Here is a 14,352-nt window from a genome sequence, read left to right as displayed (position 1 = left end):
CCATTGACGGAGAGCCAAAAAGAAGCAAATTTATTGCTTGATATTCTCCCGAAACGGTGGAACCCAGTTTCTAATCAAATGCGAAGGTGTTCTTCCCTAGGAAATGGCTTGGCCGAAACACAGGAGCTATTTCAGGAGTTATTTCTTGAGGATTAAAAATTGATGCCGATAAATTTACCGTTTGACCTGCCTAAATTAGCGAGAAACTGCTCTTTAACCCCTAAATGTTTTACCCATCTCCGCTACCTGTGTGCTTATTCGAGGAATGGAGCGGGAACCATGTTGAATATAGACTTGGGCCGCACTTACACCCTTTCCCGTGGCGGGGCGGAGGCGGGTGGGTTGTGGGTTGCGCGACGGCCCACGCACCCACCCCGACTCCAAAGCACGCCATTTTCCAAGATGAATTATAAAACATAAAAGATTGAAAAAAAATTAAATTAAAACTAATTAAAATTAAATATCCAATGTAAAATTAAGTTAGAACTAAGGAAGATATATTGAAAATAATTTTACAATTGATTCCAAATAATTCAGATATTAAGATTTGTTGTATTAATTTTTTTTTGTCTTTTTAGAGTCATTGACATAATTCTCACATATAATTGTTGTAACTGAAATGATAAAATTATCCTGGCTAGAGGATGAAAACCTTTAAAAATATTGCAAGTAATCATCATTCACCTCATATTAACTTCTTAGAGAAAATTAAAAAATATTATTATAATACCTCGTTCAGCTCACATCAAAATAAATCAAAATTTCGGTTGACATATAAAGCTATGATGTGCATGTTATTATTGACATAATTTTAAATATTCTGAATAATGATTCATGTTAGATTAATTATCTTATTTAATCAAATGTTAATATCCTATTTAGTTAATTATCAAATTATAATATGAAAGGTAAATGTTACATGTTCTTACAAAGAATTATCCTTCCTCAAATAAAAAAATATATACACCTAATGATGACTAATTATAGATTATCTTTTCCAATTATTTATCTTTAACATCTCGATTTTATACTTATAAAATTTTATTAAGATCTTTATTAAATACTTAACACTATTATTCCAATAAAATCTCTCTTTCTCTTGATTTTTAATTTTATAAAATTATTTATCTTTAACATCTCGATTTCCCAATATAAAGGAAATACTATGTGTAGTTCTTTGTGCCAACACAATACAGCACAATACCCAGGGTAACATCAGGGACTTCCGCCAGGGCAGGCGACAATGCTCGAGAAGGTCTCCCAATGACACACAGGCAAAAGGAGCGTCCAATAAAAATAGGTTGACTCTTTTCTTGAAACCAGTCACTTTTTGTCTCTATCTGTTATGGCTCATGGGAAACCACAGCGCTGACAGAACGAGAGATCTTCCATCCTTCTCCATCAATTAATTCACAGAAAGAGTAATCATTTGGCGTTATGCATCCCCGCAACACTGACAGCACGAGATATCTTCCTTTCTTCTTTCTTATGAATAAAAAGCAATCATTCGATCCATGTTGCCTTTTCGTCGTTGTTGGAACTTGGAACCACAATATATCACGCACGCCAACTAAAATATGCAGCAAAACGCAGACAAAACTACAGAATACAAGTCGAGCAGAGTCTTCTTCTTCCTCGACCTTTTGTCGGATAACAAAACCAAAAGGAGTTTTAGAGAGAGAGAGAAAGAGAGAGTGAGAGGAGATCAGTTCACCGAGGGACACCCTTCCAGCGTCTACCGACGGGGATGGGAGAAGGAAGGGAGGTGGCGCCGTCACGCGGTGGTGAGAGGACCGCCGGGAAGAACTCGTCGGTGTCGCATCGGAAGTTGGAGTTCTTGAAGTTGTTCACGAGAGCTTTTCTTCCCTTCATTATACATGACAATACATTACCATCAGATCGGCATTAATTGCAGCATCAATGCCGGTCGAATCAAATAATATGAAGCGAGTGGCGGTACGCGGTTAATTAAGAGGAAGGGACCCACCTGAATGCGAGCGTAGCAGACGTGCGAGATCTTCTTGGAACCGAAGACCTTCCACTCGTGGCGGTGCATCGCGCCGTACAGCCTCCGCGCCGCCGCCGCCGTCGTGAAGTTCACGAACGCATACCCCAAATTGCACCCGTTCCTGTGTGTTGATGTTTTGCCACCGTCTTCGTTGTTAGCGAGACTAATATTATATGTTCAAGGAACAAGTAATAGTATCAACTTGCACTGACTTGAAATCGATGGGCAAGTAAACGAAGTCGTATTGCGACGGTGCGGAATCCAACAACCGTGCCTTTTCGTTGTCCTTGGCGCAGTGCTCGTCCAGCAACCCGATCAACATATCTCGGCTGCTTTCATGCGTGTAATCAATTTTCGACGTAAGGAAACTAATTACTAGAAGATAATGAATTCGGGTTACGTAAAATGGAGAAGAACGTAAAGCACCTGAACTTGTTAGGGATGTTCTTGATCATGACAGTGGTTCGTTGGTCAGCTTTAGAGTGGAAGTCTTCGTCGAACTCCAAAGATACACCAAGTTGATTGTATTGTTCGCCAATCTCTCTGTTGCCGCTGCTTTGTCCTGTACGAGACCGACAAATCAATCGTTTCTTTTCTCTCGGCTTAAGATCCTTTTGCTTGGGGCAGTGAGCAACTGCAGCATGTGGTGGTGCTGGTGGAGGAGGATTGTTGTGTGGCTGCTCGATTCCTTCTTCTGGGATAGTCCCAATGGGAAGATGATCCGTTTGCGTTGCTGAGTGTTGTTGAACTTGGCAAGGCTGATTGGAAAAGGGTGGAGACAGTCCCGGATGAAGGGGAGGAGGAGGAGAGAGAGTGGGGAATAGCAGGTACGGGTGTAAGCATGGTGGTGGATAGAAATAAGGTGGAGAAGAGTGGCCATATGGGAAAGGACGTAGAGGCATCGGCAGGAAGTACCTTGTAAATGGCGGCAGCGGTGGTGGTGGCGGAAGAGGAGGAAAAGGTGCAGAGTATTCAAATGGTGGAGCTCTGGGATTCAGCATCGAGCATGGATAGCCGACGATACTATCAACGAAGACTAGCGACCAAGAACCAGGGACGTTCTAGCGGAGGAAGAGAGCACCAGACGCAGTTCGGCGGCAGCGAAGAGAGAGAGATAGAGAGAGAGGAAACACCAAATAAATGCTGTGAGCTTTAGCTTGTACGATCAAAGCAAAGGAGTTCCTGCAAACGAAAAGTCGCAGGCGCAGGAGGAGCTCCAGGTTGCAGTGCTCGTAATCCACTATTAAATGCATGGTCGCTCATCATCCCCTCGGGAGCACCACAGGCTTTTAATCCAACGATGTGCCCCAGCTGATTCATCGATAAGTGAGCATGAGATTTCGTTTATTATCCCACTAAATTGTTGTGTTGGTAAATATTTGTAGATTTCTGAAATTACTTATCTACAGAGTATATCAATCATACACATATATAATAGATACTATTATGACTTCCCGTTGACATTTTGACTTGTACAGATTCAGAACTCATTTCTGAATCACCTCAACCAATATCAATCATCGTAGTCTTCATATATTACTCGGTCCATTCGTCCACAAAAGGACAATTCTTAGCACAATGGGAGGAACAGAGGATCTCAGTATCAGTATTGAAGAAAGGACTCATCCATTTAGCTGTGGCATTTTGACAGTGGGCTCATTCTGTGCATGAGTGAGACCACCCCACAGCACTGCCCTCATCTTAACATCAGGGCGTGCTAAGCTAAAGGTACCTCATCCCCTTACCAAAAAGGATGCTCCCATGTCCTTCCTTCTCTGTCTCTGTGCTTGTTTGCCAGAGGAGAAGGTCAAGAATTCCAAGGGGAGACGTTCCCGTTTTGCTGCTTCCTTCAGGGAGTCAAGAGCGCTCCACTCCCACCTACAAACAAAAAGCTCACTCCAATCTGCAACGTCACAGCCTTCCACTTTTGAGGTCACAGAACCAAGCGCCGTTTCTAATCCCATGCAACGTCGGGGAGAGGTGGTGAAAGCGTGCTCTCTTTCAGCAGACAAATGCGAAGAGAGTGAAAGAAGAAAGCCAGTCTAACTTTTCCTTATACGTATCCATCTGCTATGTTTTATGCTTCATTTTCATGTCTCGGTCCTCTTTGGGGAAGTCTTGGGCAGCGCAATAATAAATGCCGTGTATTGGAGAGAAGGTGAAGCTGTCCTGCCATATCATCTTCTCGTGCTTGCATACCACAGAGAAACAACAGTGGTAAACAAAGCAAAAAGGAGGTTTGTACGTGATCGTTTATGATAAGCTACAAGCAATGCAGTCTTTGTGTGTTTGGAGGAAAACATTGGTAGTCTCCACAGGAGCTGCAAGAGTCAGATTCAGCTGAGTCGTAGAACTGGAGGATCATGGTCAGAACAAAAGATCTGTTTCCCAGGAAGAGGTCTCGGTGAGTTGCCTTTCCACTGCAGTGGAGGTGGAGACGGGTTGCGGTGCTACTGCAGTCGACTGATGCTATCGTGCATGGCAATGCTTTTTAGATCTGTAGATTAGGAGACGCTCTCTGCCTTAACTAACGAAATCCTTCTCTCTCTCTCTCTCTCTCTCGCGTACCAGTAACAGATGATGACATGAAGTGGATGGCTATTCATGCTTCGGTGACAACTCTCTTGGGATGGGGATTCAAAAGCAGTCAAGTCAATAACCTATTCGTATAATATTGGATGCCACATCAAGATTGTAATGGGCTAGGCTCAATGAAGTACCGGGAAAAAACAAAATGCCACAAAGAGATAAGGCTAGACCAAACTATTTAGGCCATAAGCACAAGAGGAGTCATTGCTCATAATTTTATTTTAATTTTATTTCGATATTTTAATTATTTTAGAATAATTATTTATTTTTATTGGGATATATTTAATTTTATTAATATATTTTAGGATAATTATAAATAAAAAATAATGCCTATTTGATTTTGATGATATTGGATTCTTTTTTCCTGTGCAGCACATAAATTAGAAAGGGGCTAAACCCTATAAAACTCCAAAGGGGCTATCGAACCCATCTAACCCTGTGCAGCACATACATTCGTTCAACCCCGAGATATCGAACCCATCTAACTCCAAAGGGGCTAAACCCTATAAAACTGTGTCAAGAGTGTTTTCAATAAATATTCTTTCAATGCTTAAGAAAGATTTGACCAATGCCTTAAATAATATTATGATAAGATAAGGAGTGTACTTGAGATCTTTTTATAGTAGGTTCCTCTAATGATGGCATGATCAATAATAATTATGGAGGATGATTATAGAGGTACCAAACAAATATCTCTTGAATGCTTAAGTTAGGAAGGATTTAACTAATGACTTAAATAGTACTATAAAAAGGTAAGAAGGGGCATACTTAATGAGCTCTTTTTATAATAGGTTGGTTGAATGATTACTCCCTTGATCAACGATAGATTGCTGAGGTGTCGAACATATGTTGATCATGTGTCAACCTTTTGTTGGTCATGTGCAATAGTCATATGCCACTAAACTGGCAGCCACATGGTGTCCACATGACATTGAAATCACGTGGCATTGACGTGTTACTATTTTGCACTGATGTAGCAACCACTTGATGTTGGAGTGGTGTCATATGGGGTTGAGGTGACACCGATGTGCCATCCACGTGGCACTATGGTGGTTCCCACAGGATGTTAAGGTAGCATCCATGTTAATTTTTTTTCATAACACACGTCCCTCATTTCTCGAGAAGCGTAACAAAATGGGAAGTAGAGTTTTTGTTTTTAGTCATCATTGCGGTTTGAATGTGAGGTTGACAGTGATCAAGAAGGGCACGGTGAGGCACAGTTGGTCGACATAGTCGGACATGATAGCCCGCAATGAGTCGATATAGGGCACACAGTGAGCCAATAGGGTCAGACATGACACGCACAATGGGTCAACAAGGCCAAGTGAGGGGCGTATAACGGACCAATAGGACAGAGAACGATGTGCAAAATGAGCCGAGAAGATCGTGGTGTCAAATGCGCGCTATGAGCCATTTGGCCTCGGGCATTGTTGAATGGAGTGCTTCACGACAGATATAGCTACACCATGGGATTTGGCGATCGGCGTTATTTGGGTTGTGTTAGTAAGCACCCTCATCCGATCAGCCATGTAAGGCTTTTGACCGACTACGGATGCGATTCCAAGTGAGGCTAGTCAGCCATGCCGAACGACTGTTGCAAGATGATTGGCTGTTGCCGTGATGATGCCTCTGTGCGCTGCAGTTCGATGAGAAAATCTTATCTTCTATCGCGGTGTGAGAAAAATCTTATCTCCTACGAAGGAAGGATTTTTCTCAACAGAATAGAGAGATTTCGAAAATATCATCTTCTATCATTATTTAGCTTATGTCGAAGTAGTTCGTCCATACAGGTTTGCCTTACAGAACGAACTACTGTTGTGTCTGACTAAGATGCGTGCAGCATCGCCTCACTGAGGTGTGGCTTTACCCTGCCGAAGCCACCTGAGCTGCTGGTTTGTCTAGAGGAAACATAACCAGTTCCTCCAACAGTTCAGCCACTCCAGAGTGCAAGATTTATTGATGTCGAATATATGATGCGGTTTAGGTGCACCGTGGTGTCGGGGATCGTGACACATTATGTGAATCGAAGTACACCGTGAGTCCTCGTCACCTTCGTGGGTGATTAGTTGGTGACGCGGGTCTTACACCCCGAGTCACCAACGGATTCATGGGTGGAATACGGTCGGACACGTTCACGTTTCATTTACTTAGAACCAACGATGGTCTAGGTAACTCCGAGGAGACATGCAAAAAAATCATGACATTAGTGACACCGCTGGTTTCAACCTCGAGGTCACCTCGATAAAAAAAAATAAGATCGACTCGAGTTATCTCACTCGAAACTCGAGCTTACCCCCCTTAATATGACAAGAACTGATATCTTCTTGCATATAAAGAAAAAGGAGTTTCTAAAAGATCCTCAACCTATTCCCGAGCCACTATCGATTAGTACTCGAGATTAGAAGATAACTAGGCAATAACTTTCAAGGGCAAAGAAATGAAATACCTCAACCCAAACCATGATGACACTTTGGTGGTCTTCATAAGATTAATGCCCGAGTAAAGAGGGTTAGGATTGACATCGGTAACACTATACTGATAACCTCTACTTTGATACTATTCAAAAACTTAGGCTCTTAGTTAATGACCTCACTCCTATGGCTTTTTTGTTAATGAGGTTCATGGGTTACTTCATATCCCCTCTCGGGACCATAAGTCTACACATTATATTTGGTGATGAACCATACTCCAAAACGATGATGATCAAGTTTATAGTGGCAACATCCCCTTAGCGTACAATGTGATCATAAGCTGACTTACACTTGACAAGTTGAGGGCTATGGTATCGACCTATCATATGATGATGAAGTTTCTAATAAGAATCGACATCGGGGAGTTGATGAGCGATCTGAAGGAGTCCTGACGGTGCTATATAATGGTAGTCTCCTTACTGAAAAAGGCTCAGCTTGAGGCATCGCCATTGGACCCTCAAGATTTTACTACACCCCTTCTATATCTGGACCCACTAGAGCCACAGGTCGAGGAACCTCTGGATAAGACATGTCCTGATCGAGTTGTCAAGATCGGGGTGACACTCTTTAAGGAGAAGCAGGTGTAGCTCATCGACTTTCTCAAGGAAAATACCAAGGCATGGTCACTGAGAGATATGCCACGAATATATCCCAACGTAGCCCAACACCACTTGAACATTTTTCCTGAGGTATGACATGTGAAGCAAAATCTCATAAGTTTGCTCTTGAAAGCTAGTAAGCGATTAGCGACAAGGTGGATGAGCTATTGGAGGCAAGGTTTATTATCAAAATGTAGTAAACCCAATAGCTTGCTAATGTTGTATTGGTCAAAAAATCAAATAAAAATTGAAGAATGTGTGTTGATTCTATCAATCTCAATAAAGCATGTCCAAAGGACAGCTACCCTCTTCCTTGGATTGATCAATTGGTTGTTAATAAAGCCATGAGCTCTTCACTTTCATGGATATATTTTTATGATATAACTAAATAAGGCTAGTGCCTCAAGATTAGGAATAGATCTCCTTTATCATAGACCAAGGCATATATTATTACAAAGTCATAATATTAAAATTAAAAAATATAAGAGTGACATACCAAAAGATGGTAAATAAAATATTCAAGCATCAAATCGGGAGGAACATCGAGATGACATGATAGTCAAAAGTAGAACAACTGACTTGCATTTAGCGGACTTGACCGAGATGTTTCAGGTTTTGAAGAGATATAACATGTGCCTCAACCCATGTAAGTGTGCTTTCGAAATTAGATCTAGAAAATTTCTTGATTTCATTATTCACAAGATGGGAATATACATAAATCTTGAAAAGGTTTACGCTATATTAAAGATGCATTCACCTCGGTCAATAAATGAAGCACAATAGTAAAAAAATAACAAGACGCATAGTGATGTTTAGCCGATTCCTATCCTAGTCTAATGACAAGTGTTTGCCCTTCTTTCAAAAAATAAAAAACCCAAAAGTTTTCTTGTGAACCGAGAAGTGCCAAGAGACATTTGAGAAGCTGAGGCACCATCTCGCCCAATTGTCATGACTCTCTTCCTCCATTTTGGGCAGGGCTCTTAGACTCTATCTTGCTATCACTGAGCAAACTTTTAGCTTAGTATTGGTGTAGGATGACTCGAGAGTCCAAAGGCTCATTTACTATGTCAACCACATACTAAGTAGAGCCAAGAAACGATACCCACCAATCAAGAGGTTGGCTTTTGCTCTAGTATTGGCGATAAGGAAGCTTCATCCCTATTTTCAAACACATCATATATAAGTGATCACCGACCAAATACTTAGGTAGATCCTTATGTCTTGGGCTGAATGTTGAGGTAGTCAGTAGAGTTGGACGAGTTCGACATTTGATATATGTCAAGGGTTGCCATTAAAGCTCAAATTGTTGACAGATTTCATATTAGAGCTAACACCCTCACCCGAGACCAAAGTTGATGAACATAACCCCTCAACATAGAACCTATTCATCGATGGTTCTGTCATACCGAAAAGGGATATTGCTGGACTTGTCCTGAAAGATCCGAACAGGTAGATATACAAACAAGCTCTATGGTTCAAGTTCAAAATCTCTGATAAAAAGATCAAATATAAATCACTTCTTTCATGCTCTGACTAGCCCGAGAGCTTCATGTGTAAGACTTGACTGGGTTCGGTGACTCACAACCAATTATGAGATAAGTTAACAAGAGCTACGAAACCAGATATGAGACTATGGCGAAATACCTTACTAAGGTGCGATGGTTAGCTTGAAGCTTCTCTTGACTCCGCGTGTTGCAGGTACCTCATGTAGAAAATATCTTACATTAGCTAGGTTAGCTTCCACCCAAGCCTTAAGGGAGGGATGATCGATAATCGAGATGCTATTAACTTGAATCATAGAAACGAACGATGTAATTATAGTAAAAAAAAATCAAGTTAAATTTTATATTATAAAAAAAAGATTATAAGAGAGACAGAACACTCGCTACTTGCGAGTGAGCCGTCGAGCAATCACCTTTAGTACTTCCGAACCAATACAAAGCCACGGCTCACAGCAACTTTACGCACAGGCAAACAGCGGCCATGTGATCCTCATCAGGAAGCCATGCCCTCCTCCCATGCTGCTTCCCCCTGCACGTCTCGGAGCTCCCCGACTCCACCCGCCTCTGAAGAGTCACGCAGCCCATGCAAAACAGGGCGCGACGGTACGTGAAAGCCATGCAACTTCCAGACGTACCCCACAGCCGTTGGGAGCAGCCGAAGGCCGCGGCCTTTGTCGACGCCCACGTGTTTGCTCGGTTGTCGATGGCAATGAAAGCTCTCGGATCCACGTGCTGCAAGTGGATCCATGGAATCCAGCGTAGCTGTCGTTGTTATCCTCCTGTTTCTGATACATATAGCGACCCGTTCTGGTCGGCCATTGGCCTGTGTGCCGCTGTAGTCTTTTGCGTCTGAGAAGAGATGACTACTGATTGATTCCGACCGCTGAGAAGGGATGAAGCTTGTGCATCTTAGTCAACCAAAAAGAACACATTTTCTTTTTTCCTGAAAACCAATATCTTCACCAACTCTGAAGAATCATTCATGTCATGTACAAAGTTGCTCTCCTTTGAATAAGACATCAAATACCATACTCTTTGTGATAGATACCCATTCGGAAATGTCACTGCGGTCGGTACATGAGATTGGCAAGAGAAGAATATTAGTCTGCCAACACGTTAGTCAAACAAAAAGAACGTTTAATTTTGACCAGTGTTAAAGAATTAGCCACAGCATTTAAGTCAAATATAACCCAAGTTTCTTCGTCCAGCAACATGACAATTCCACGAGAGGTGCTGCTTGGAACAATGTCAAACTTAGCGGCGGATTGGAAGTCAGTCATAAAGAGCCAAATAATTGATGGGTGAAGTAAGATGAGTTGTGCATTGGAAGTTGTTTGATTGGTTAAAACCAAAGGGTCCTTCCGAATTGAAGCAGAAGCGATCGGATTAAGGCTCGTAATATTTTCTCATATTATAAAACAGATCAATTTTATGCAGCCCGATCGCTTAATGCGGGTTATCCAAATATCAACTAGATCAATTGATTATTCTTTATTTTTAACATATACAATCCTGTAGTATGACTTTTAACATCTCTAGTTTGACCTTTTCGATTCGATTCGGAACTATAGGTCACAAATAGCTTGAGAACTGTGGTTGGAGAAATTAATCTCAGTAACTTAAAAATGCGATCGGATTACGCCATGACTCGCTGGTTTAGGTCCATTGATCATATAGGATGTTTAATTTAAAATTTTCTAAAATATATTATATAATTTAATATATATATATATATATATATGATAAAAATATAAAAATATTGAAATATTAAAATTGGATTGATTTTAATTTATTTTACATATTAACTATGATTTTATGATTGACATAAATATCCCCTTATATAAATAATAAAATAATTAAATTAAAGGCATTTAAGTAATCTTTCATCATATTTTAAAATAGATTAATTTATGTAACCCGATCGATTAATATGGATTCTTCAAATATCAACTAGATCAATTGATTATTATTATTATTATTTTAACAGTGTTGTGTCCTTGAGTATCATTGATCAAAGACTTAACATGACCTGGTTCTATCTCGAAAGTGTGGACCCATCCAGAAGCCCAAGCGAATCACGTGGGTGTGATTTGAGCATGAGGCTAGGGTGACAAGTGGACTCCTAAAGCTTTGCTTGACCGCCCCGTGGTCCTTTCGAAGTGCGGATCGTTTACTATAGGAAGTTTAAAGTAATCTTAAGGTGCGACTTAGTCTTGTCTGGTGGTGCTCCACATCACCCCGTGGTCCTTTCCAAAAGCACTTAATGTCACTTTGAGGTGCTTCTTAGATGCGCTTGGGTCTTGCACAAGCAATTGACATAGGGGGAATGTCTCAGCCCGACTTCTCCGATGCTCAAGTCGATATGCTGTCCACATGCCCTAAAATCAGACTGTTAGTTGAAGAGGAGAGGGAGGGAGGAGAATAGAAGGTGACAGCCAAAAGGGGTCTAGCCTATGCCCCTTTAGTTCCCTCCTATTTATAGAGGTCATTATCAACTTAACCCTAATTAATCCTACTCTCTTGGATTAGTGGATTTCTATATAATAATCTTTTATTGGCTCTTATTAGATCTTATCTATAAGATCCAATAATTCAGAGGCTTATTGGATATCTAATAAGATAGGACCTCCAACGGATATCACATATCTAAACCTCTACTCGTCGCAACACAAACCATATGTGTGTGACCCTCTAAGTCCAATATCAAGCTGGCCATGAGTCATACCTATTAGAACTCATTCTAACTCGATGAATTATCATCTCTTATAATAATTCACTCAATCATCGATTACGGATGTACTAGGCCACTATGTCGATCCCCAAATAATACAAGCGAATCCAATCCATTGGATATGTCTATCCTCAATTACCTTGTATCTATAGTCCCTCGTCTATCTAATATCTCAAAGACTATATACCGGGTATGGTGGTGTCAAACACATACGAAATCAACTCGAGTCTTGCTTTAATCGGATTCTTCTGGAGAACTCTTTCTCTCTAAATCCGAATGACCATAGCCAGAGATTTGCTCAAGAAAGAATATATAGGATTTTCCTCTTATGACATTAAAAGTAGATGATCATCTATTGACATATAATTGCCCTCGTAAGATTGACTATCACTTACGATAATCTGTTGTACTAGATTTGGAACCTCTAAACCTATAAGTTCTGTATCAAAGAGTGAAGTACTCATATATGACATTTTTGGTGTCTCAAGTCTAAGGACCAGATATACAACTAGGACCACGAAATCACTGTCTAACAATGAGGTATCATTAACTATCTAATATTTCATGAGCAGATCAATCAATGAATTAATTCTCCAATGAGCATTTACATTATATCCCTAGTGTCCCCACACAAGTAGCTATGAGACCAACCGCCTTCATCATATGGATGGGTATACAACACACCAGTATGTCTGGTTATCTCGATGTCTCTCTCGAGTAACATACGACAAGGATTATTTAGGGTATATGTTTAATGATGAATTGATCTCATTATCGTAATCTCATCATGATTCGATTCTTATTACATAGATCTATGAACATCATAATATATGAACATGCAACATAAAGTAAGAAAATACCAATAATAATAATAAGTAAAAAGACTGCGTAAAGTGTCATATGTGTTATCACTCACGTGATTGGCTTGCAGGGCACCTATGATTAGTATAAGGTAGAGCCTTGCCTTTCATAGCCATGAGGCAATGAGTTCCTTCTCGGGTGTAACTTCATCAAAGAGTTCTTCTTGGAGAGTTGGAAGAGCAACCTCGGGTGGAAGGATCCGCTCGAGCTAACTTTGCACTTGGCTTGGCATTTAGCCTTGGTACCTCGGGTCGGGGGTATCTCCTTCAAGGTAATTCCGGGATCGAGCCTTGAGGCAACTCTTGGCCCAATCTTTTACGGGACTCCTCATGCTACCTAAGATTATGGCCTCAACGACTATTTATTGGTTGGCCATTTGTAGTATATGGTTGTGGGCAATCTTTCTATCGATGATCGAAAGAAATGGGTGGGCCTCAAGCCTATCATGACAGCCTAGGTCTTTTAACAAGGGGTAGGTGTTCAGGACCCCTTGAAACTCGTCGACGAAATGGTCCTCGAGAGGGGCTCTTCCTATATACTTTTAGTGAATGGGGAGTGGCCTATGGCCAAGCCATCAGTCTTCTCCTTTGAGTGCTGGTATTCTGGTCGGACCTCATCCAAGCATTAGATGACTTGGCGAAGTTAGGCCTTGATGAGTTTAAGTTGGCGGATCAAGTATCTGATTCAAGTTGAACAAAGTACATCGGAGTTTCCCTCAAAGGTGCAAGGTGAGGGAAAGTTGAACTAGTGGTTTTGGCAGGGTCGATTGTGAGCCTATTACAACAGAAGAGGGGCGATGGCCTACATCATTCTGACCAATGTTTATACTTAGTGAGTGAGGTGGAGAAAGACATCTACAGGAACAAGCAGGGGCCCCATGCTCAACCCCGAAGGAGAGGAGAGAGATTGGTGCTGTGGTCAATATAAGGAAATCTCCCAACTCGACCCCTTCAACACTCAAGTCAGCAAAGTGGAGGTGGTTTAATAGAGCTCAAGAGAGTTAAGATGTAGTCTCCACCCCTTTCTCTATTTAGGATGTGTTTTTATACCTTGAAAGAGGGAAAAGAAGTTTGTGAAATCCTTCCTTGCCATAAAGGAAGAAAAGAAAGTTTAGGATTGCTTTTATTGTCATAGAGGAAGAAAAGAAAGTTTATGATTATCTTCCTTAGCATAATGATTGAGAAGGATGCTTATATTTTTCTATTTTGAATCTTTGTGTACGTTGGCAGATGATTTGGATGTTGTTGATCAGGAGTACGCTTATCAACATGTATGTTGTTGATCAGGAGTCGGTATAGGTTGATTCTGTCCTAAAGGTGTAAGTTTGTCCTGGTGTGCCATGTGATGATCGCGTGGGGGAATTAGGCCAAGGAAGGCTAGGCTGAAGTGATCTTGAGATGCTACTTATACCTTTGAGCTAGATTCCAAATTGACCTAAGGTGATCCGGGCCTCCTCAGGATTATGGAGATGAGCTGAGGTGTGTCTTGGCTTCGTCGGCGATCCTACACAAGCGGTGAGCATTTGAGGGAGTTCTCAACCCTGACTCCTTTGATGGCAAAGTTAGTATGAATGAAGTATGTATAGTAGAAG

This window comes from Musa acuminata, chromosome BXJ1-5 (genome assembly GCF_036884655.1).
Source record: "Musa acuminata AAA Group cultivar baxijiao chromosome BXJ1-5, Cavendish_Baxijiao_AAA, whole genome shotgun sequence".
In the NCBI taxonomy this organism is placed as follows: Eukaryota; Viridiplantae; Streptophyta; class Magnoliopsida; order Zingiberales; family Musaceae; genus Musa; species Musa acuminata.
The sequence above is the reverse complement of the archived record's forward strand: the minus strand, read 5'-3'. Positions refer to the sequence as shown.